We start from the raw sequence: 22,780 nt of genomic DNA on the forward strand, positions 1-22,780 counted from the left end.
CGATTATATCAATTTTTGATTACTATACCAACTCATGTGACATTAATAATCAACAAACTGAGTCTTAGGTATGTGAAAACTCTCAGTACTATCCCCACAATTTTTATTCAGTAAATCAAACCTATTGTAAAATTAAAAGTTTATTAGTAATCTTGGTTTATGTTTTTAACACATAATATGGCATAATTAGTCCTGCCCTGAGTGACTAGTATCTACTCTTATAGTTCTTACTATTATTTAAATAATAACATTTATGTTATAGAAAACTGAATGATACACGGTATTATGTAATTCACAGAAACAGAAACATCTAGTTTCTATAGTTTATGTTAAGATAATAAAACATATACAACATATGATATATAATTATTTCTGATCTAGAATGGGTGTGTCACTGATGCACTTTCTATAAAGTTTGTGCCTACCATGACATTGGCTAATTAGTATTCATAAAGAGAAAAACGACAATAAAAGAATAGTACCAACATGGGCAATATAGATTACTGTGGGGGATAATATGAAGTTGATGTTAAGACACTGTATTCCTAGGATGTTGGCTGTTATTTCACCTCTTTCTTTTCTAATTTTACTTATTTTTGTCCTCTCTTCTTTTGTTAATGAGTCTGGATAACAGTTTATCAATTTGGTTTATCTTTTCAAACAACCAGCTCTGGTTTTCATGATGTGTTCTATTTTTTTTGTGTGTTTTTATTTCCTTTATTTCTGCTTTAGTTTTTATTATTTCTTCCCTTCTGTATTTGGGCTTTGTTCTTCTAGGCTTAAGGTTAGTTGTTTTTTTGTTGTTGTTGTTTGTTTGTTTTGGTTTTTTTTTTTTAGTTTTTTCTTACTTCTTGAGGTAGGCCTGATTGCTATAACCTACCCTCTTATATCAGCTTTTGCTACATCCAAGACTTAAAGTCTTCATTCAAATTCCAGTTAGTTAACATCCAGTGTAATATTAGCCCCAGGTATACAATATAGTGATTCAACACTTGCATATGACACCTGGTGGTGCTCATCACCAGAAATGCAATCCTTAATCCCCATCACTTATTTTACCCATCTCCCACCCACCTCCCTTCTGGTAACCATTTGTTTCTCTATAGTTTCTAGTCTGTTTCTTGGTTTCTCTTTCTTTCCTCCCCACCCCATCTCCTCCCTGTGTTCATTTGTTTTGTTTCTTAAATTCCACCTGTGAGTGAAATCATATGGTATTTGTCATTCTCTAACTTATTTCACTTAGTATAATACTCTGTAGGTCTATCCGTGTTGGTGCAAATGGCAAGATTTCATTCTTTTTATGGCTGATACTATTCCATCGCATATATCTATATATACCACACCTTCTTTATCCATTCAGCAATAATGAACACTTGAACTGCTTCCATAATATGACTCTTGTAAATATGTTGCTAAAAACATAAGGGTACGTGTATCCCTTTGAGTTAGTGTTCTTGTGTTATTTGGGTAAATACCCAGTAATGTGATTGCTGGATCATAAGGTAGTTCTATTTTTAACTTTTTGAGGAACTTCCATACTCTTTTCCACAGTGGTTGCACCACGTTTGCATTCCCACCAATCAGTGCACAGGGGTTCCCCTTTCCTCATATCCTTGCCAACACCTGTTGTTTCTGTGTTGTTGATTTTACCCATTCTGACAGGTGTGAGATGATATCTCATTGTAGCTTTTTTTTTTTTTTAACATTTATTTATTTTTGAGACAGAGAGAGACAGAGCATGAGCAGAGGAGGGTCAGAGAGAGAGGGAGACACAGAATCCGAAACAGGTTCCAGGCTCTGAGCTGTCAGCCCAGAGCCCAATGCGGGGCTCAAACTCATGGACCGCGAGATCATGACCTGAGCCGAAGTCGGATGCCCAACTGACTGAGCCACCCAGGCGCCCCTCTCATTGTAGCTTTGATTTGTATTTCCCTGATGATAAGTGAAGATGAGCATCTTTTTATGTATCTGTTGGCCATCTGGATGCCTTCTTTGGAGAAGATGTTGCCCAATGTCTGTTGCCCTTTAGTTTTATTGATTGTTTTCTTCGCTGTGCAGAAGGTTTTTATTTTGGTGTAGTCTCAGTAATTTATTTTTCCTTTAATTTCCTTTGCCTAAGGAGGCATATCTAGAAAGAAGTTGGTACGTCCAATGTCAAAGAAGTTACTACCTATATTCTTTGCTAGGATTTTTATGGTTTCAGGTCTCACATTTAGGGTTTTAATTCATTTTGAATTTATTTATGTGTATGATGTTAAGAAAGTGTCCAGTTTCATTCTTTCGCATGTCGTTGTTAAGTTTTCCCAACACCATTTGTTGAAGAGACTTTCTCCCATTGGATCATCTTTCCTGCTTTGTTGAAGATTAACTGATCCTATAATTGTGGGATTATTCCTTGTTTTCTATTCTGTTCCATTGATCTCTGTGTCTGTTTTTGCTTCAGTATCATACTGTTTTGGAGCCACAGGAAGGATCCATTTCTGATTGATATAACAATCTCTTAGTCAGTTAGAGGTACTTGACTGAGAAATCATTGTATCATTCAGATATGGATGGATCCTTCCTCTGTCTCTTTGTTTCCATGCCTGAACTTCTGGCTGTGCCCAAGAATAAGGTAATCTTCAACAGTAGATGGGACATATGAAAAAGACACAGGAACCATCTGAAAGGATTGCCACTGATCAGATCAAGACAACCTGAACATCAAAATGAATCATGGCAGGAATGGTTTCCCAATACTGAATGATAAACAATCCATGAGTCTACAGTGATACCTAAAAAAACATTTTTTAAATGGGGATTGGAGAAAAGAGAAATACCGTCACAAAAGATTATACAAAAATAAAGGTAGAAATAGAAAATGGAGATAAGAAATCACCTTTTAAAAACCATCATTCTAACAATTTGGCCACCAATTATCAGTAGATGCTAAAGTTGTTGTGTGAAATAATGTTGGGGCATAGGAAATGGACTGTGGGGACCACAGTGAACTTAATAACTAACATATAAAGAAACCAGGCTGTGTTATGTGGCTCATGATGCAGGGTCAGTGTGAAGGGCATAATATCAGACAGTAAAAGATTTTGAAAAGAGAAGAAAAAACAGAAAAGTATAGACAAATAGAATGCACATATTGATGGTGAATGTAAAGTCCAAGAGAAGAAGGTCACATTGAATTCACTGGATGAAAAGATCCTGTTAAAAATCAACAACTAGCTAAACCAACCAACCAACCAACCAACAACCATAAGCTGGTGACATGATACTCATCTAAAATGCAAGGTCATAGACATTTTGAAAATAAGACACTGGAAAAAACTAAAGTATGCAAACACCAATCAAAGAAAAGCTGCTCTGGGTATAGTAATATCAGATAAAATATACAGAAGGCAAAAAGCATTGCTAGATGTAAAGAAAATTGGTACAAAGTAATAAAAGGTATAGTTCACCAAGAAAGGAAAAGTTGTGCATCCCCAATTACATGGCTGCTAACCATATAAAGGGAAGTATGCCAAAAACTGCAAGAAGAATCAAATCCTCAAGCAGAGTGGGAGATTTTTTCACAGCCCTCTCTCAGCAACTGATAATGGGCAGACCCCAAATCAGTAAGGATGCAGAAGATTTGAACAGGAAGCCATCTTAATATAGATTATATACATAGACATATATAGAAATATATGTAGATAGTATATATAAACATGTTAAATAAATAGTTAAAATAGATATAATAAAATATGCTTTAATATATTTTCCTATTAGATATTAGGGAATACAAAATATAAACTTTAATAGCATATATAATTAAATGTAAATAATACAAATATTACAAATACTATAAATAAATTTTAAAATCTAATGCATAATATATTAACATACAGAATTGTTATTTATAAAAATTAATACTTTATAATAACACTTATATTAATACTTATTAATGTATTATAATTATATATTATGTATTTTGTGTATGTGATTTATCATAAATATATATTTTAATATGATATAATCAATATAATAATTATAAGAAATATAATTAATTATAAATATTAATATATAGATGTATAAACACACAAAATAAATGTAAATATAGGGAGAGAAATATATACAGAAATACTCTATCAATTTCTATGTGTATATATATAAAATATATGTATAATCTATCTATTTCTGCACATTTGCAATTATGTTCCAAGAACATCCTCTGTGGGTTTCATTCTTTTGAAATATATTTAGACTTGCTTTATGACCAAACTATGGGAAAGAGGAGAGAGGGAAACAAACCACAAGAGACTCTTAACAATAGAGAATAAACTGAGGGTTGATGGAGGGAGGTGGGTGGGAGATGCACTGGATGAGTGATGGGTATTAAGGGGGGCATTTGTGATGAGCACTGGGTGTTGTGTGTAAGTGGTGAATCACTGAATTCTACTCCTGAAAACAATATTGCACCCTTATGTTAACTGAAATTTAAATGAAAAAAAAAAAAAACTTTTGTAAACATATGACGTGTGCTTAAAAATAATGTATCCCCAGGTGCCTGGGTGGCTAGGTCTGTTGAGCATCCGACTTTGGCTCATGACAGGTGACAAATTAACAGGTGACTCACGCCCTGTGAGTTCGAAGCCGTCATTGGGATCTGTGCTGACAGCTCAGAGCCTGGAGCCTGCTTCAGATTCTGTGTCTCCTTCTCTCTCTGCCCCAACCCCACTTGTGCATGCGCGCTCTCGCTATCAAAAACAAATGTATAAAAAAATTTTTTAAAAAAGTATTGCTTTAAACTTCAGCACTTTTTAAAATTAAGACTTGTTATAGTTTTTTGGGTATTGAGCTGTGGAAGTTCTTTATATATTTTGGATATGATTGCTTTATCAGAGTTGTCATTGGCAAATGTCTTCTCCCATTCAGTAGATTGTCTTTTCCTGTGAATGGGTAAAGAAGTGATACACACACACACACACACACACACACACACACACACAGAGCAATATTATTCAGCCATGAAAAAGAATGAAATATTGCCATTTTCAACAACATGGATGGAACTAGAGAGTATAAGGCTAAGTGAAATAAGCCAGTCAGAGAAAGATAAATACAGTATGGTTTTATTCACGTGTGGAATTTAAGAAACAAAGGGTGGAACAAAAGGAGAGAGAAACAAACCAAGAAACAGAAGACTTTTTTACTATAGAGAATAAGCTGATGGTTACCAAAGGGGAGTTGCTTGGGGGATGGGTAAATTAGGTGATGGGGATTAAAAGGTGCACTTATCATGATAAGCACTGAGTAATGTATAGCATTGTTGATTCAGTCTATTGGACAACTGAAATTAACAAAACATTGCATGTTAACTATACTGGAATTAAAACTAAAAACTTAAAGTATATATAATTTGCATACAATAAATAAAATCAGAAAATTTATTATAAATGTAAAGTTTGGATCACTGATATAAAGGCAAATAAAAAGAAACCATTAAAAAGCATCAAAAAAAAAAAACCCAAAAAACAAAACCCTAAGCTAAAATGGAACCAAAACAGGGAAGGGAACAATGATATTCAATTGTATTTAGATGAATTGCCTGCCTGAAAAGTCCCTTGAATGGGCTTTAGCTCATTGCAGTTTGAAAAAGGACAGTAGCAAGTATAAGACAAGCTCAAAAGTGAATGGAGGGGTCAGGTCCCAGTGTACTCTGTCCCCTTGTGGGAATTGCTAAGGGAAACACTTTGGTGTTTTGATTCCATACAGATTAAAACTAATTAAGAGGTCATTTTCACCTCTAAGGTATACAGAAAATGCACAAGTTTGATCACACTGTCAGCAAGACTTAGGGGAAACAGGCATTCTTAGACATTGCTGGTGGGAGTGTGAATATAAATTGGTAAAACAACAATTTATTAACTAGAGGGTATAATTCTAAGTGAAATAAGTCAGAGAAAGACAAATACCATATGACTTCACTGACAAGTGCAATTGGAGAAACACAGCAAATGTACAAGCCAAAAAGAGACAAACAAAAAAAAACAGACTCTGAAATACAAAGAACAAAATGGTGGTTGCCAGAGGGGAGGTGGGTGAGGGACATGTGAAACAGATACAGGGGATTGAGAGTATACTTATCTTGAGGACCACTGAGAAATATATAGAATTTTTGAATCATTATACTGTACATCTGAAAACAACATAACATTGTATGTTGATTATACTTCAATACAAAAATGAATAAACTGTACATGGGGTGCCTGGGTGGCTCAGTCGGTTGAGCCACCAGCTTCGGCTCAGGTCATGATCCCACCATTCTGAGTTCAAGCTCTGTGTCAGGCTCTGTGCTGAGCTCAGAGCCTGGAGCCTGCTTCAGATTCTGTGTCTCCCTCGCTCTCTGTCCTTCCCCTGCTCACACTGTCTCTGTCTCTCAAAAAAGGAATAAATGTTTAAAAAATTCTTAAAAATGAATAAACTGTACAAACAAGTAAACAATTTAGGTATGGAAGGCAGTCTAATAAAATTAAAGATGCATATACCATATCCCCACAATTTCACCTTGTTTTAAGGTGAAAATTAGCGTACAGATTGGCTACCTTTGCGTAGGAGGGGATATAGATATTTATTTGCTTGATTGTGCATAAAGAACATAGGAAGACACAAATGGAATTAAGAACAGAGATTTCCAAGAAGTAGAAGTCTGAGGACAAATTTTTTTCTTTTAATAGCAGTTTTAGGTTTACAGCAACATTGAGCAGAAGCTACAGAAGTTTCCCATATGCTTCCTGCCCTCTACATGCATAGGTTCCCCTCTATCCATGTCTCCCACCAGAGATGTACATTCATTACAATAGATAAATGAACCTACATTGACACATCATTACCAGCCAAAGTCCACAGATTTCATTAGGGTTGATTCTTGGGTTGTTCATTCTGTGGAATTGGACAAATTTTTGATAACATGTATCCACCATTATAGTTTGATACCCACTAGTTTCACTGCCCTAAACATCCTCTGTGCTGCACCTATTCATTCCTCCCCCTCCCTCTCCCTAAGCCCTCATAGTCACTGACCTTTTTACTGTCTCCATCATCATGCCTTTTCTAGAATGTCATATAATTGGAATCCTAGTGTATGTAGCCTTTTCAGATTGGCTTCTTCCACCTAGTAACATCTCTAGGTTTTCTTCCATGTCTTTTCAGAGCTTGATAGCTTCTTTCTTTTTTTTTTTTTAATTTTTTAAACATTTATTTATTTTTGAGACAGAGAGCATGAACAGGGGAGGGTCAGAGAAAGAGGGAGACACAGAATGTGAAACAGGCTCCAGGCTCTGAGCTGTCAGCACAGAGCCCGACGTGGGGCTCGAACCCACAGACCATGAGATCATGACCTGAGCCGAAGTCGGACGCTTAACCGACTGAGCCACCCAGGCGCCCCGTAGCTTATTTCTTTACAACACTTTACAGGAATAATATTCTTTACAGGAATAATACTCCATTGTTAGCTATACCACAGTTTACTTAACCATTCACCTATTGACAGACATCTTGGTTAAATCCCACTGTTGGAAATTATGAATAAAACTGTTCTAAACATCCATGTGTAGGTGTCTGTGTGGATAAAAGTTTTCAGCTGTTTGGATAAATACTAAGGAGCACAATCAATTGTTGGACTGTAGGGGAAGAGTTTTGTAAGAACAACTGAACTGTCTGCAAAGTGGCTGTACCATTTTGCATTGCCGCTATTCTAACAGATGTGTAGTGGTATCTCACTGTTGTCTTATTTCATTATTTTTTAAATGTTTATTTGTGAGAGAGAAATTAGGAGAGGTGTGGGGTGGGTGGTGGGGACAGATTCCAAAGCAGGCTCTGTGCTCAGAGCAGCAATGTGGGGATTGAACTCATGAACCATGAGATCATGACCTGAGCCAAAGTCAGATGCTCAAGCAAATGAGTCACCCAGGTGCTCCCTCTCTATTGTTTTGGTTTGCATTTCCCTTGTGACATATGATGTAGAGCACATTTTCATATGCTTATTTGCCACCTGTATGTCTTTCTGGTGTGGTGTCTTTAAAGGTCATTGCCCCATTTTTCAATTAGGTTGTTCTCTTACTGTTGAGTTTACAGAGTTCTTTGTGTATTTTGATAACAGTCCTTCACAGATATGTCTTTTGCAAATATTTTCTCCCAGTCTGTGGCTTCTCATTTTGTTCTTTTGATGAGAGTGACTTCTTATTTGTTTTTACTCTTTAATATTTGGTTTGAATCATTGGACTCCAAAATGTAACAGTATGGTTTAAGGAAAAAAAACCTAAACTTGTTTGAGAATGTGCCCTGGAAAAATCTGGTGTACTTAAGCTTACTTTGTATTTCATAACATTGAAGCTAGAGTTGCGACTATGTGCTCATTCCTGGCATAAACACATACTGAATCAAGTGTTGTTTTTCCATTTATTTAATAAACATTTACTTTTTAAACTATACAATTGGTTGCCACTCACCCTGAGACTCCACTCTGGTTCTGCACTGCGAGTGGTGAAGGCATTTATTGTCCTGACCCCGGAATACCTCTCCCATGACCAGGACCAGCTCACCTAGGAGCTGCAGCAGCATGTGAAGTCAGTGACAGCCCCATATAAGTACCCGAGGAAGGTGATTGAGGGCAGATGGATGGGATCTGGTCCCCGCCAGTGGTTCCTGGGGCTCTGCTGCCCCAAATCCCCTAGTGTGGCCATGGAAAAGCTTATGTAGCCAACAGATTGAGCATTTTTCTCTACAGAAAAAGCATTTAACTTAGTGGTTTGGGGGAACCAACTTAATCAGATGGAATCTTAATCTTTTGTCAGAAAACCAAAAGGAATCCATGGCTGGCAGGTCAACCTAAAAGAAAAAAATCACACAAGTGCCTAGAAATATCCAAGAAGGTTATTTGTAATCTTTAAAAACTGAAAAAGAAATTCCAGTAGACGACTTCCACATGTTTTAAAAACATTATTTGTATTAAGAAATACATTGTAAATTGCAGCACACTATACATATAGACACATAACAGATAAAAGCTAATGAACTAATATTTATTCTAACATACAATACATTCTGATAGTTTTTATTCTGCTTCATTTGTTTTCAGTGCCTGTTCAACCTATGGAAATGTCTAGCTGTTGAGAAATGATTATTCATGGTATTTGATATTCTTATAATTTAAAAAGATGATGCAGATCTCTAGTTTGAAACATCAATATCACAGCAATATCTTACTAAGAGAAAAACAGCAGGCTGTAAATGAATGTACATAACATCCTATTCATTGAAACACAGTTTGAAAGGATACATATGCCAAAATTTTAACATTTCCTTCTTTTGTAATCATACGTTGCTGCATTTTCTGAATGTTTACAATCAGGACATAAAGCCATTCAGCTAACATTTATTGAGCATTCGCTATGGGTGCCAGGCTCTGGACTCAAAGATTTACAAGTTTTATAATTTCATTTAATTCCCTTCAAACTTAAGATGGTGTAACCATCCATTTCATGGAGTGAAAATGGAGGCCCAGAGACTCCAAGTAAATTGCCTGCAGTTGGGGTTAATAAAACGATGGAGGTGTGTCTCATGTTCATGAAATACAGCCAGACCAACAGTAAACCATCCTACACACCTAGAAAACTGATTGGAGGATTAACAATCTGCACAACCTGAACCACAGAATTCAGCAGGTACACGGCACAGAGAGCTGAACTTGGGGAGCGAGAAGTGGCAAAAGGTAGGGAACTGCTTTTGTGGGCAGAGGGAGGATGGAGACTGAGGAGAGGGGGAGAATACGGGAAAAGCATCCCTCACCAAAAGGAGCTGGAGAGAAAGTGGAAAATTGGAAACAGCCACAAGGACTAAACTAAAAAGGGAGAAAAGAGGAGAGGGTTTAAATTCCATTAAGACTGTAAACAAGGGGAGCACAAAGGCTGCAGTTCTGCAGCTGGATACCTGGCGGTGCTCTGGTGGAAAGGGAGAATCCCCAGAAACAGAGTGGGGTCTGAGAGGTTCTTGGGCTACACAGGGAAAAGCGGTTCCACTGCTGGTCCCAGCAGACCCCGGAAGGCAGCCACATTTGCTGGTGCTGGGGCAAGGTTGTTGAGGGTGAAGCCTGGTGCCAGATGTGTGTTGTGATTTTCCATGGTCCCTGAAACGCTGAGGCTATACTATCTCGCGATCTTTTTTGGGGGCGGGATGGCACCTGGCCACAGTCTCGGGACACCGGCAACAGCAGGGTCCAGCAAGCGTTCCTGGGTGCAGCCGATATTCAGCCATTGCTGATTCAGCCATTGCTCGGTGAGACCCTCCCGCAGAGGGGCAGAGCGGGTCAAAGCCACAGTCCTTCAGAAGTAAGGGGCCGGGGAAAACAGCCACATCTGAGACAGAACTTGGCAGAGAGGTACTGCCTGGGGCCTGGTCACGGAAAGTGGAAAAGCAGGGAGTGGATGAGAGCTGAAGACGGAGGACCGGTGTGCAATTGCTGATCTGGGAGAACAGACTGGGTGGCTCCATTTTTCACCACTCCCACCGATGAGCACCGCAACAATCCACCCCAGTAGGCTAGCAGCGCCATCTAGTGGAGAGCAGAACTGTTACACTGAGCCCAGCCCAACTGGGCCAACTTTGACCTTCAAGAACACAAGTTTCACTATCGGCTTAGTTTAGGGACTATAAAGCGCTACATAGACTGACTTTAACAAAGTAATTTCAGTCCTACTTCAATCTGTTAGGTCCACCTATTCAATTTTATTTCATTTTTTTTTCTCTTTTACACTTTTCCTTGAATACAGAAAGAAAAAAATCAGTTTTATTTTCAATTTTTATTAAAAATATCTTTCTTTAATTTTTATTACTATATTTTTTATTTTGTGTAATTTTTTTCAAATTCTACTTTGCTTCCATCATTTTATTTTAGTCTACTTCAGTGTACTCACCTTTTCAAATTTGCAATTTCCTTTTTTTCCTTTCTTTTTTCTCTTTTTCATTTCTTTTCTTTTTCTTGAATGCAGAAAGAGAAAAACATTTTTACTTTCAATTTCCATTAAAAATATTCTTGTTTAATTTCCATTACTATATATTTTTGCTTTTATGTAAATTTTTTCAAATTCTATTTTGCTTCCATCACTTTATTTTAGTCTACTACAGAGTATTCACTTTTTTCAAATTTTCAAACGATTTCTTTCTTTTTTGTTCTTTTTTCTCTTTTTAATTTCTTTTCTTTTTTCTTAAATACAGAAAACAAAAAAAAATCATACTTATTTTTAATTTTATTACAAATATTTTTCTTTAAATTTTTTTCTACTATATTCTTTACTTTTGTGTATATTTTTTCAAATTCTATTTTACCCCCATCATCTCATTTTGGTTGACTTCAGTGTATTCATTTTTTTCAAATTCTCAAATGATTTCTTTTTTTTTCATCCCCCCCCCTTTTTTTCTCTAATCTGTCAAACCACTTTCAACACCCAGACCAAAACACACCTAGGATCTAGCATAATCTATTCAATTTTGTGTGTGTGTGAGTTTTTAATTTTTAATTTTAATACTTTTTAAAAATTTTTTAATTTCAATTTTTCTACCTCATTAATTCCTTTTCTCCCTTCAAAATGACAAAACAAAGGAATTCACCCCAAAAGAAAGAGCACGAAGAAACGATGGCCAGGGATTTGACCAACAAAGATACAAGCAAGATGTCTGAACCAGAATTTAGAATCACAATAATAAGAATACTAGCTGGAGTCCAAAATAGGTTAGAATTCCATTCTGCAGAGATAAAAGAAGTAAAAAATAATGAGAGTGAAATTAAGAATGCTATAACTGAGCTGTAATCGTGGATGGATGCCGCGGTGGCAAGGATGGACGAGGCAGAACAGAGAATCAGTGATATAGAGGACAAACTTATAGAGAATAACAAAGAAGAAAAAAAACAGGGAGATTAAGGCAAAAGAGCACGATTTAAGAATTAGAGAAATCAGTGACTCATTAAAAAGAAACAACATCAGAATCATAGGGGTCCCAGAAGAGGAAGAGAGAGAAATAGTGGTAAAAGGGTTATGTGAGCAAATCAAGGTGGAAAACATTCCTAACCTGGGGAAAGACACAGACATCAAAATCTGGGAAGCACAGAGGACCCCCATTAGATTCAACAAAAGCCTACCATCAACAAGGCATATCATAGTCAAATTCACAAAATACTCAGGAAAGGAGAGAATCATGAAAGCAGCAAGGGAAAAAAGTCCTTAACCTACAAGGGAAGGCAGGACAGGTTTGCAGCAGACCTATCCACCGAAACTTGGCAGGCCAGAAAGGAGTGGTGGGATATATTCAATGTGCTGAATCAGAAAAATATGCAGCCAAGATTTCTTTATCCAGCAAGGCTGTCATTCAAAATAGAAGAAGAGATAAAAAGTTTCCCAGACAAACAAAAATTAAAGGAGTTTGTGACCACTAAACTAACCCTGCAGGAAATTTTAAGGGGGACTTTCTTTTTACCCCCATCATCTCATTTTGATGATGAGATGAGGGGAGAAAAGATGGAAAAAAAAAAAAAATATATATATATATATATACACACACACACCAAAAGCAGTAAAAGATTAGAAAGGACCAGAGAACACCACCAGAAACTCCACCTCTACAAGCATCATAATGGCAATAAATTCATATCTTTCAGTATTCACTCTAAACATCAATGGACTCAATGCTCCAATGAAAAGACATAGGGTAACAGAATGGATAAGAAAACAAGATCCATCTATATGCTGTTTACAAGAGACCCACTTTAGACCTAAAGACACCTTCAGATTGAAAATAAGGGGATGGAGAACCATCTATCATGCTAATGGTCAACAAAAGAAAGCTGAAGAAGCCATACTTATATCAGAAAATCTAGACTTTAAAATAAAGACTTTATCAAGAGATGCAGAAGGGCATTATATCATAATCAAGGGGTCTCTCCACCAAGAAGACCTAACAGTTGTAAATATTTATGCACCAAATGTGGCAGCACCCAAATATTTAAATCAATCACAAACATAAGGAAACTCATTGATAGTAATACCATAATAGTAGGAGACGTCAACACCCCACTCACAGCAATGCATACATCATCTAATCAAAAAATCAACAAGGAAACAATGGCTTTGAATGACACACTGGACCAGATGGACTTAACAGATACATTCAGAACATTTCATCCTAAAGCAGCAGAATATACATTCTTCTCCAGTGCACATGGAACATTCTGCAGAATAGATCACATACTGAGACAAAAATTAGCCCTAAGTAAGTACAAAAAGATCAAGATAATACCGTGCATATTTTCAGACCACAACACTATGGTTGTGAAACTCGAAATCAACCACAAGAAAAAATTTGGAAAGGCAACAAATACTTGGAGACTGAAGAACATCCTACTAAAGAATGAATGGGCTAACCAAGCAGTTAAAGTATATGGAAGTCAATGAAAATGATAACACCACAACCCAAAACCTCTGGGACGCAGCAAAGGTGGTCATAAGAGGAAAGTATATAGCAATCCAGGTCTTCCGAAAGAAGGAAGAAAGGTCTCAGATACACAACCTAACCTTACGCCTTAAGGAACTGGAAAAAGAACAGCAAATAAAACCCAGAACCAGCAGAAGACAGGAAATAAGACAGTTTGATCAAAAGAAAAAGGAAAGGACCCAAATAAATAAAATCAAGAATGAAAGAGGAGAGATCACAACCAACAAAACAGAAATAAAAACAATAATAAGAGAATATTATGAGCAATTATATGCCAATAAAATGGACAATCTGGAAGAAATGGACAAATTCCTAAAAATGTATACACTACCAAAACTGAAACAGGAAGAAATAGAAAATTTGGACAGACCCATAACCAGTAAGGAAATCGAATTAGTAATCAAAAATCTGCCAAAAACAAGAGTCCAGGGCCAGATGGCTTTCCACGCGAATTCTACCAAACGTTTAAGGAAGAGTTAACACCTATTCTCTTGAAACTGTTCCAAAAAATAGAAATGGAAGGAAAACTTCCAAACTCTTTCTATGAAGCCAGCATTACCTTAATTCCAAAACCAGGCAGAGACCACACTAAAAAGGAGAACTATAGACCAATTTCCCTGATGAACATGGATGCAAAAATCCTCAACAAGGTATTAGCCAACCGGATCCAACAATACATTAAAAAACTTATTCACCACAACCAAGCAGGATTTATACCTGGGATGCAGGGCTGGTTCAATATAAGCAAAGCAATGGGATTCATCACATCGATAAAAGAAAGGACAAGAACTATATGATCCTCTCAATAAATGCAGAGAAAGCATTTGACAAAATACAGCATCCTTTCTTGATAAAAACCCTCAAGAAAGTAGGGATAGAAGGAGCATACCTCGAGATCATAAAAGCCATATATGAATGGCCCAACGCTAATATCATCCTCAATGGGGAAAAACTGAGAGCTTTCCCCCTGAGGTCAGGAACAAGACAGGGATGTCCACTCTAGCCACTGTTATTCAACATAGTATTGGAAGTCTTAGCCTCTGCAATCAGACAACACAAAGAGATAAAACGCATCCAAATTAGCCAGGAGGAGGTCAAACTTTCACTGTTCGCAGATGACATGATACTCTATGTGGAAAACCCAAAAGATTCCACCACAAAACTGCTAGAATGGATTCATGAATTCAGCAAAGTTGCATCATATAAAATCAATGCACAGAAATCAGTTGCATTCCTATACACCAAGAATGAAGCAACAGAAAGAGAAATCAAGGAATCAATCCCATTTACAATTGCACCAAAAACCATAAAATACCTAGGAATAAATCTAACCAAAGAGGTGAAAAATCTATACACTGAAAACTATAGAAAACTTATAAAAGAAATCGAAGAAGACACAAAAAAATGGAAAAGGATTCCATGCTCCTTGATAGGAAGAACAAATACTGTTAAAATGTCAATACTACCCAAAGCAATCTACATATTCAATGCAATCCCTATCAAAGTAACACCAGCATTCTTCACAGAGCTAGAACAAATAATCCTAAAATTTGTATGGAACCAGAAAAGACCCCAAATAGCCAAAGCGATCTTGAAAAAGAAAACCAAAGCAGGAGACATCACAATCCCCGACATCAAGCTATACTACAAAGCTGTATTCATCAAGACAGTATGGTATTGGCACAAGAACAGACACTCAGTTCAATGGAACAGAATAGAGAACCCAGAAATGGACCCACAAACGTATGGCCAACTAATCTTTGACAAAGCAGGAAAGAATATCCAATGGAATAAAGACAGTCTTTTCAGCAAGTGGTGCTGAGAAAACTGGACAGCGACATGCAGAAAAATGAACCCGGACCACTTTCTCACACCATACACAAAAATAAACTCGACGTGGATGAAAGACTTAAGTGAAAGACAGAAGCCATCAAAATCCTTGAGGAGTAAGCAGGCAAAAACCTCTTTGATCTTGGCCGCAGCAACTTCTTACTCAACATGTCTCTGGAGGCAAGGGAAACAAAAGCAAAAATGAACTACTGGGACCTCATCAAAATAAAAAACTTCTGCACAGCAAAGGAAACAATCAGCAAAACTAAAAGACAACTGACAGGATGGGAGAAGATATTTGCAAATGACATATCAGATAAAGGGTTAGTATCCAAAATCTATAAAGAACTTATCCAACTCAACACCCAAAAAACAAATAATCCAGTGAAGAAATGGGCAAAAGACATGAATAGACACTTCTCCAAAGAAGACATCCAGATGGCCAACTGACACATGAAAAAATGCTCAACATCACTCATCATCAGGGAAATACAAATCAAAACCACAATGAGATACCACCTTACACCTGTCAGAATGGCTAACATTAACAACTCAGGCAACAACAGATGTTGGCGAGGATGCGGAGAAAGAGGATCTCTTTTGCATTGTTGGTGGGAATGCAAGCTGGTGCAGCCACTCTGGAAAACAGTATGGAGGTTCCTCAAAAAACTATAAATAGAACTACCCTATGACCCAGCAATTGCACTACTAGGCATTTGTCCATGGGATACAGGTGTGCTGTTTCGAAGGGACACATGCACCCCCATGTTTATAGCAGCACTATCAACAAGAGCCAAAGTATGGAGCCAAATGTCCATCGATGGATGAATGGAAAAGGAAGATGTGGTATATATATACAATGGAGTGTTACTTGGCAATCAAAAAGAATGAAAGCTTGCCATTTGCAACTACGTGGATGGAACCGGGGTGTATTATGCTAAGTGAAATTAGTCAGAGAAAGACAAAAATCCTATGACTTCCCTCATATGAGGACTTTAAGGGACAAAACATGAACATAAGGGAAGGGAAACAAAAATAATATAAAAACAGGGAGGGGGACAAAACCGAGGAGACTCATAAATCTGGAGAACAAACTGAGGGTTGCTAGAGAGGTTGTGGAGGGGGGAATGGGCTAAATGGATAAGGGGCATTAAGGAATCTACTCCTGAAATCATTGTTTCACTATATGCTAACTAATTTGGATGTAAATTTTAAAAAATAAAAAAATTAAAAAAATAAAAGGATGGAGCTGGAACTCAGACTTACATGTCTCTAACAACAGAGATCATGCTTCGAGTGTTAGGCTGTACTGCCTCATAGAGAGGAGAATGCAAGATGCATACCAGTTAGTATGGACTAGATGTTATTGTGAGTAATAAATAGCCTCAAAGTCTTAATGGCTTATAATAAGGGAAGTCTCTTCCTTGCTCATGCCACATGTCCACGATGGTCCTCCTGAGACCAGGATAAAAGAGCACCCATCATAGGTAACTCCCAGGTGCCATAAGAGATGGACAGAGAGGTGACCAGACACAGTTGTTCCCAAGTATTGTGTTCGAGGTGGCACAATTCGCCCCCACTCACATTTCACTAGTCAGAGCACATCACAGGGCTGTGTCTAGCTTTCCAGGAGGACAATGTGGCATGTTTGGTGGAGCCTAGTGAGGCTACCACAAGGTACCAGCCTGTCTGGGGGACTGTGCAGGGGCAAAGGAGGGACGTGTGGAATATTGGTAGGAAATGTTAGCAGGACTAAGGATGGGTTCTTCCTCAACTAGGTGGAATTTGTCCCAGAGCTGCCCAAAATCATCACTGGCAAGACTAAGAGAAGTGAACTTTGGAAAAAGGAGTTTGGTCAGATGTAATCAGCAAAACACTCAGAAACCACTGTGTGGTCATGGACAATCCCTGACTGCCTCAGTTTCCCCACAATGGAGAGGATGAGGAGGGAGTGTTGGGCAATGATCTGTAACTGCATCAAGAGTGCCCACATTCCAACATTTTTGTTCTTTTAAATTAATATCAGTTCCTATCCTTCCTCCAAATCCCTGGGTAAGTGCTCAAATGTGGCCTGGGTAAGAGAACACTGACATCAGCAGCCAAGGTGACCCTATGTTGTGGTTTTATGCTGTGAATGAACTGGCACTAAATGCTGTCCCTGCATAATTCTCTCCAAGTCCCATAAGAGAAGTTTCCAGGGCTAGATTCTCCCTCCTGGTTCCAGGGGCCCTGGGTGACTCCTTATGCCCGTTCAACAACTAGGACACAGAGGTCAGGGGGACACTCCTGTGGCCTCAGGTGTCCGTCTCTGCCTGGCTTGCCCATGCCCTGCTGGAGGTGATGCCAGGGCCAGAGCTAGTGAGGTGTCTGGGGAAGGGAGAAGGGGCCGAGGGCAGCCCAGCGTGGTGACTCCACTTGCTTGTAAGACCATGGCTCACTGCTCCATCCACCATCCCATGGATCTGCTGCCTCTGCTGCCTCTGAATGCTGCTGCTGCTTCCCGGCCCCAGCCTGTGCCAGCACAGGTGAGTGAGGGATCTGCCCCTTGGGGACTCATGAGTCCTGCAGGACTCCTCCAGCTCTTTCCCGGGGTGCCCAATCCTGCCTTCCTTCTGTGGGTCCCAGGAGCTCTGTTTCCCCAGCCCTCCCTTGGGGTCTTCACTCACTCACCCTTCCCAGGGTCCAGGAATAGTATTCTCAGCCTCACCAGGGGCCCAGAGCCCCCACTCCACCCCCACTTTATCACCTCCTCCTGCCATCTGCAGCTCTCCCAGCTGCTGGCCTGTGATCCTGAGCTGACCCTTCACTCGGTCCATCCTTGGGGACTGAGATGGCACCACAAGGGTCGGCGGGGGGGGGGGGGGCCACCAGAGGATGAGAGAAAAACAGGCAGAGGGAGCTGAGCCTGAGGGTGGGGAAAGCACATATTGTCTCTTGCTCACCCACCCCAGGAGTCACCCTTGAAGGGCCCCCTCTGCAGCTGCTTACTTCTGAGCTGCACAGACACACATGTGCAGAGGAAGAAACAGACACCACAAACACAGAGACACACAGGCATGGAACCACCCACAGCCTCCTCTGGAGACTCAGGTATGGGGCTCATGGACAGGCTCGCACACAGACCTACACAGCAGAGGAAGAGAGGAGAGAGGGAGAGTGAGCAAGATCTCTCTCTCTCTCTCTCTCTCTCTCTCTCTCTCTCACACACACACACACACACACACACACACACAAATACATACACTCAGGGATACATACATTCAGGGACATGTGCAACACTCCCATGAAGGAAACCCTACACACACTGAGCACACAGAAACCATACACACACAGTTGTGATCAGAAACACCCAAAGTGACAGCAAATTCACACATACAACCATTATACACACCGACACGAAACACAGATACACACAGATACTCCTACAGGGACACATGTACCCGAGAGATACAGATAATACATATAGTCACAGACACAGAGATTTGCACAGCAGATATATGCTCATTCAGAGACACAGACACAGACACAGATAACACATGCATACAGATAAACACAAGAGGAAAATGTTGAGGGAGCATAAGGCAAGCTGCCAGGCCTCAAACTCCTGTCCCCACCCCCAGGTGGGATATGTGTGATATCCCTTGGGCACTCCTGGCTGCCCAAGAACAAAGCAAAAGGAGAAAAAACAAATGGTTACCTGATAGAGATCATAGTCCCGCAGGGCTTGTCTCTATCTATTTACAAATATCTTAGTAAATCACGAGAAAAAGGCAAAGGCAGTAGTAATCTCCAGAAACCTGTGGACTTGGTTTCCTAGAGCCCCAGCATCATCCCTCCATAGTGATGCCATAGGAAACTAAGGCAGAAGGAAATGGCAGATAGAACTAAATTTCCTTATAACCTGCAGCCCATTGACAGATACTTGAGGCCAGCAGAGTGAAACATTTCTCCAGGAACTCCCTCTGTCTTAATGCTAATGCTTTGCCAGAGGGCAAACAACCCTAGTGTGACAATAGCTAGGCCTCCAGTATCCTGGGAGTCTTCTTTAGCATATGAAAGTCTCATTGGAAACCACCTGGACTTGACCTCCCCGCCAGCTCCACAGTATATAACTATTCTCTCCTCATGGTGCCTGGGCAGCTCTTCAGCCAGGGCCATTGGTCCTGTCCCTGTGCTTTAATGAAATCACCTTTTTGCACCAAAGACGACTTCAAGAATTCTTTCCCCACGAACCCCACTGTCACCCCCAAACCTAATCAGACAACATGAAAACAACCAAATAACTGGAAATTCGTGTCCACAGTCAATATACCCACAGACACAGAACTCTGACTCAGGTACATGATGCATATTACACACACACACACACACACACACACACTCCAGGACAGCTCTGGCACTCTAGTGGAGACCACTACAAGAAGAAGGGGTGCACAGACCCTGGTATGACCTGTCCCATCTAAGTTGTCATGGAAGGGGGTGTTTGCCTGTTTCCAACCCTGTGTTGGGCATGAGCCCCATGTCAGTGACTTACGGAGGGTTGTGCCCAGGCCTGGATTCCAGAGACTGGCCAGGGTAGGGTGGCCACAGGGACAGGGGCACAGGGTAGAGACAGGGTCCACTTAGAGTTGGGGTGTTGCATGGGGCCAGGTCAAGTGAGGGAGACAGTTGAGTCTCTCCAGTCAAAGTGGGCTGTGCCCTCTCCCGCAACAATAAAGCACTGATGGCATCATCAGGACTAGCATATGACAGCATTATCATCACCACAGAGATGAATGACCTGAGGTGCAGAAGCCGGCCTGTGACCTTGCTGCCTGGTTTGGCCTCAGCTTCGGTACAGGCTGACCTGAAGCAAAGCTGGGCTATGGGTGAAAGGAACAATCCAAATGACAGCCCTACCTTAGTTTAAAGCTAGGTTCTCTTTTCTGCTTATTATGGATCTTTGATAAGAAATACAATTGCTGAGAAGTCTGTTTTGCTTGCTGTTTGCTATGAGCATTGTGAGACCTTTCCTGAATGTAACCCGCTGTGTAGTAGAATGGGTTGTAAACCTTCCTAAATGTAGTCTGATATGTAATGGAATGAGTGGTTGTACATAAACTAACCGGCGTTTCTCGCTTCTGTAAACCTGCTTACTTAGCACATTCCTCACCTATCCCCTTCCCCTTTTTTTTCTCCCACCACAAGTAACGGACAAAGCCTTCCCGCCAAAGGACAGACAAAGGACGCCCAATCAGAAAACCACAAATGTCCGTACTTTAAAATCGACTAATCAGGCCCCTCATAATTTGAAACCTCACCTATGCTGTTTGTCCCTGTCTATAAAAACCCTATACTAACTCTGATCGGGGCCTCTTGCGTCACCGGCGACGAGTGCGCAGAGGACCAGGTTCGAACCTGCAATAAACGACCCTTGCCGCTTGGCTTTGACTCACGACTCTGGTGGTCTTTTGTGGGAGGTTTAGGAACTTCGGGCATTACATGGGGCCAAGCATCTTTGTGGCCCCTGCTCCTTCTGGAGTCTCCAGGCCCCAGCTTCCCAATCTCCCAGCATCCCCTCCCAGACCCAAGTCAGCAGTGAGCCTTTTCTCAGCCTGGGTCCAGCCCTCCCCTTGAGAGCTCTGAGCCTGGTTCCCCATCTGTGCAAGGGGTTAGGGATGGTACTGTAATGCCCCCGATTTCGAATCCGAGAGACCACCAAGGAGCCGATACCGATGCAAACGCACGAGGGTTTATTTGAAAGCTCGAGCTTGGGCCCAAGTATACCCAACACAGCAGAGCAGGGACTTGGACCCCTAGGTTAAGAGGCGTAGCAGTTTTATAGGGGCCAGTGGCCAATGAGATTGTAACACACACAGAAAGTTGCACATTCATGTCAGTCCACACGCAGGTGGCCAATTGAATTACAATTTACCCTATAGTAACTGTTTGAACTAGCCTATCACTCTGGTCAGAATTGGTGCGCAAGTTTGGCGAGCAAAAGGCGGAGTTTACATTCTTTGGCGGTTAGGGGTTCTGCATTCCTAAATGAGCCAGTTTCCAGTAAGGGTGTGCTCAGCGGTTTGACTAGGGTGGGGGAGTGTCTTAAGTAATAAGTAGGTCATGTGGAGGTTATACATGAGATGGTGGGTGTAGCACAAAATGGAGTTAGTCTTGCTCTGCTTGTCCAGGGGTAGGGGATTTTTGTTAAATTCCTTGGGTCCCACAGTACTGCCGCTGGGTCCCGAGAGGTGATGTCTGTAAAGGCAAAGGCTTGACACAGGCCTGAAACTGGAGGGAACTGTGGTTTTCACCTTTGTTGCCTTTAACAGCTGTGCAACTTTTAAGGCACCAGACTGGGAAGACACAAGCCCCAGGGAGGTGATGACGTTGATATCCACCAGTGCTCAGCACGTAGCTTCCTCTTGTCCTCAGCACAGTTCTGGACACAGGCATGGACACTCCCAGTTTACTGAAGGAAACCAGCCCAGTGTCACACAGGTGATAAGCAGCACACTGGATCTCAAACTCTAGGCTCCTGACCCTGCCCCCACAGTCCACGAAGGGCTCCCAGATGGGAGGCTGACATTGGCTTTGGAGACCCTTCCTCACCTCCATGAATGATCTCACTTGTTCAGGCCCCCCAAACTCTGTTCACTGCCTTTTCTTTCCCTGGTCCCTGCTCTAGTTATAATCAGGGTGACCCTGGCCACCCTTCATGGAATTCCCTAGGCCCCCTTATAGTCAGAGCCTCTATCCTATTCATTTTTGTGCCAGCCGGACTCCACCCCTTCTGTAGCTGGTCTCTCCTTGTATAACCAGGACAGCCCAATACTGGGGCTCTTTAGGCAGGCAGCAGGATCTAAAGGGAATGTAACACTATTGGTTTTTCACTCCTGTTTTGTTTTGGTTTTGCTTGTTTTGTATGGTTTCTCTGTATTTAAGTTGGAGCCCTTGCTTTGCTATTTTAACAGTGCCAGAGTGTTTCCTGTTATAATAAATTTACATAAAAATAAAAGTGAGGGATTTAGAGCAATGATTGTCAGTTGGGGAATCATTGAGTCAATCATGTAGAGAAACTATTTAGGAAGCTCAGCTGAGGACAGAGCCCGGGAGAGATGATCACAGTAGGTTTGTCTAGTCACCTGGGTCCCTGGCCCCTGGACTCTGCCCACCTGCTTGGCCCTCCCCTCCCAGCATGCCTGGTGCTGCCAACAGTCTGGGTGTTGTCCCGGGTCCCCCAGGAGAGAAGCTGATGAACTATTTCTCTTAAAATGCTCTCATTCCTGGAGATCGCAGGAGATCCCTGTGAGTCAGCTGGATTTCCTGCCTTCCTCCCACCCCCCACCACCCCCATAAGGTTCATAATGTACAGCCCATGCCAATAGGTAGGAGGGTCACACAGGTAAGTGACAGATCTACCACTGGTTGTGTTAAAATGTCTAGGTCAATTAGA

At 40.6% G+C, this 22,780-nt stretch overlaps 1 long non-coding RNA gene across 1 annotated transcript; it reads left to right on the top strand.

Moving 5' to 3' along the window:
- The first annotated feature begins 8,270 nt into the window (after positions 1-8,270).
- Positions 8,271-17,153, top strand: LOC123596738. Its single transcript, XR_006711841.1, has 2 exons — positions 8,271-8,631; positions 17,124-17,153. It is a non-coding gene; the product is annotated as an uncharacterized LOC123596738 (long non-coding RNA).
- The last annotated feature ends 5,627 nt before the right edge of the window (positions 17,154-22,780 follow it).

The sequence above is a fragment of the Leopardus geoffroyi genome, chromosome C1 (assembly GCF_018350155.1).
Source record: "Leopardus geoffroyi isolate Oge1 chromosome C1, O.geoffroyi_Oge1_pat1.0, whole genome shotgun sequence".
Lineage (NCBI taxonomy): Eukaryota > Metazoa > Chordata > Mammalia > Carnivora > Felidae > Leopardus > Leopardus geoffroyi.